We start from the raw sequence: 3879 nt of genomic DNA, 5'->3' as shown, positions 1-3879 counted from the left end.
GAGGGAGGGAGGGAGGGAGGGAGGGAGGAAGGAAGGAAGGAAGGAAGGAAGGAAGGAAGGAAGGAAGGAAGGAAGCTTATTTAAGGATCTTTTAAAGACCAAAAGCCTTAGTTTTCTTTTTTCTTTTTTAAATAAAAAAAGCAATTCATGATGAGCAAACCAGTATGGTTCTATCGGAAGAGAGAATTTAGATCTACTATCAAAAGCTTTTAAAAAAATGAATTTTTACCTCTCAGCTGATTGGAAGGATTGGAACACTCTTAACTGTTTATAAATCAGGGAGAGGAGCAGAAAACCATCTAGAGAATTGGACAGAATATTAACACTGTAAATACATAGATACATGCTAGATCATTCTGAGCAGAGCCCCCTGGCTATAAATCAAGAGGAATGCCATGAAAACCAATTTGCTTTCTCCTCAGAAGCAGAAAATCCCAGAGCAATGAGTATTGAGCAGCAGTGACTTGCAATCTATAGCATATACCCTGTCCAAATACAGCAGGAATTATGTTTTCTCCTTAATTCTTCATGAAGAAGAGTTTACTGGTATACGTACTGTAGTGTGGAAGAAATTTTATAATCTCTTTTATAATCTTTACATAAAACTGGCAGCACCAATCTAGTTGATCCCAAAAAATTAAATGTGCTACTTAATTATGCTTTGTTTTCCCATTCATGATCCCTGAAGCTTATATACCCCATCTCAAATCCTGCTGTGCTGCCTTGTTATGGTGGGGGAAGCTGCTCCTGGGACAGATAAGCAAAGAACGCTAAGAGTGTTACTGTATATCAAGAATGTATAATCCCAGCAGGGTCACCCAAACCTTGAACATACACCAGCTGTCCAAACAAAGCAAGCAGGTGTCTGTCTATATTGGGCAACAGTAATAGAGGAAGATGCTGAGGTACAAGATCACTTTAATAACAATAGCATTTCATTTCATTTTGTAAGGGAGAAGACTATGGTAAACCACTTCTATATTTTACCTTGAAAACCACAAGGATAGAAAATATAAAATGATGGACAATATTGTGTTAGATGAGAAAACCCCTCAAATTGAATGGGACTCAACATGATATTGAGGATGAACTGAAGATTTTTGAAAGTGCTGATGACGTTTATGGCATGGCTAGATTGAAGTCCTTTGGAGAGCTAGTTGCTGGTGTTGCCATGCAGGAAAAGAAAATCTGAAGCTACCAGCACAGAATTATAGTGGGAACATGGAATTTAAGAGGCATGAGCATGGGAAAAAATGATATAATGAAAGATGAAATAAATCAACTACATCCAAAAGTGCTTTTTCAAAAGGTAACTAGACCTTTTGTTTTTGCTTGAAGATGTTTCAGTTCTTATCCAAGAGGCTTATTCAGTTCTGAGAGAATGGAGAATGAAAGGATTTATATTCCTTCCAGTCATCTGGTCATTAGCACTCTTTCTGAGAATTGTTGAGGCCACTTGTAGGTTTATAGGTGCCCTCAGGGACACCTGAATAGTGCAAGTGGGTATGGAAACTTCTTGAAACTGCTGAAAGGATTGTGTTGACCTGGTTGACTGGGAATCTCCATAGAATCAAGTATACATTCACATATTAGGCATTAGCAAGTTAAGATGGACTGGAATTAGGTACTTTATTCAGATTACACTGTTTACCACTCAGGGCATAAAAACAAAGAAGGAATGGTATTATTTTCATGGTTAGGACTGGTATAGCATGAATAGTACTTTGTTATTAATTAGATTTCATGGATAATCCTGTAATATGATAATTATCCAGGTTTCTGTTCCAGCCACTGATGCAAAAAAGAGGAGGTGGATGAATTTAGTGATCAAGTTCTACTTGAGATTGACAGAACATGCAGGCAAGATGTACTGCTTGTAGATGGAGACTGGAGTGCCAAAGTTGGAAATTAAGGAGAAAAATGCAGTTAGAAAGCCTAGGAAATTGAAATGAGGAGGAGAATAATGTATTACTTTCTGCTCAATGATTTCTTCATTGCTTACATAGGTTTTTAAACAACCAAAACAACATGTGTATACATGGACATCACCAGAGACAAGAGAGAAATCAAATTGGCTTCAAAATTGATACAAAAAGAGGGAAGAACTCAGTTGTAGCAGCAAAGACATGACTAGGATCTGACTCTGGAACAGATCACAAACTGCTCATGTGCTAATTCCACAGTAAGTTAAAGTAGAAGAAGAAAGCCAACTAGATTCTACCTACCACTTTCAAGAAGAACATCCAGAGTTTCTTTAAACTCCTGGACTTCACTGATAAAGAACCAGAAAAACCGTGGAAAGAATTTAAAGACGTTGTTCATGAACAATATGAAAAGACGTGGCCAAAGATCAAGAAAAGGAAGAAAGTAGCTGGATGTCAGAATAAACCATCAAAATTGCTAAGAAGAGAAGAAAAACCAAAGCCAAGAAGGCAACAATCTCAAGAAGTATTTTAACAAAGAGTTTCAGAAAAATGTAAGAAGTGACAAGTAGTATTACAACAATATCTTTAAAGAAATGGAAGAGAGAAACAGAAAAAAAACAGGATCTGTGAACTGAAAAGGAGTTTCCAACCACATATTGGTATGCTAAAGAGAGGGAGATGGGCTGTTAAGATACGAAAAATAAATAAATAAATCCAAATCTGCCTATCCCAGGTCCTTGGAAAGGACTTGAAAGGTAGACAAAAATGTCAAATCCATTCTGAACATCTGGCTGACTCTGCAACCAACATACATACACACACAGACTGACACACAGACCCACACACACACACACACACAGACCCCCCACTCCTTGTGTGTGGGGGGGGAGGGGGGGGAGGAGGCCAGTGGATTCAAAGAGATTCAGTATAAAGGTGGATTGGATATACTGGAATTCCACCCAACAAAAATGTCCAAGATGTCTTAAAACCGTGGTGGGGAACCTATGGCACGCGGGCCACAGGCGGCATGCAGAGCCGTCTCTGTCATTGCCACAGATAGAGGGATGCTGGGCCGGGCTGCTCCCCTCCCCCTCTCCACGCATGCAGAGTCTGGGAATAATCGAGAGATCTGGGCGGGGGGAGGCTATAAAGGAGCAACTTTGGGCAGGAGCAGCATTTGGTGCAGACAGTGAGCGAGCACAAGCCGACAGTGGTAAGTTTCAGTGGCTGCTGCTCGGAGCCAATCGAATGGCTGGCCACGCAGGGGAGGAGGAGGAGGAGGGGTGGCCTGGTGTATGAAGCTACCTGGCTGGTTGCAGGCCCCAACGAGGCAGCATTCAGTCACCGGCTGCCCAGCCTCATGGGGTGGTGGCGATGGCAGCGGCGGCAGTGGTTGGGAGGGGGATCGAGATCTGGCCCCTTTTACCTCATCCAGGGGCATGCATGGAGAGGGGGAGGAGAGCAGCCCGGCCCAGTGTCCCTCTATCTGTGGTAATGACACACGTGCCAACAGAGATGGCTCTGCGTGCCGCCTGTGACACACGTGCCATAGGGTCGCCACCACGGATCTACATGGTCATTTAGAGTTAACATGAACTTGAGGGTACATAATTAATCAACCAAAGTCTATCTGAGAAATTAGTCCTGACACCCTAAGAAGTATTGAAAATTGTTTGCTGTTGCAGTCAGGCCCAAGTTATCAATGGAAGGACTTGATAGATGTATAAAAACGTGTAATCAAAACTACTGGCTGACTGCACAACCAACATTTATAAGCTACCTGACTTCTAGTGATTCTAACAAATGTACTAATACATACCACCCTATTTTTCATGTGAACAATACAGCTTCATCTTTTCTTAGAGAACAATAAGAAACTATAGGGAATTGCAGTGTAACTACAGAGCTGTCAAAATAAGACAATTTCCAGAGGGAAAATCATTCGGATAAGCTG

The sequence above is a fragment of the Protobothrops mucrosquamatus genome, unplaced genomic scaffold (assembly GCF_001527695.2).
Source record: "Protobothrops mucrosquamatus isolate PMUCROS unplaced genomic scaffold, P.Mucros_1.0 scaffold_135, whole genome shotgun sequence".
NCBI lineage: Eukaryota > Metazoa > Chordata > Lepidosauria > Squamata > Viperidae > Protobothrops > Protobothrops mucrosquamatus.
Note: the sequence above shows the minus strand (reverse complement) of the source record.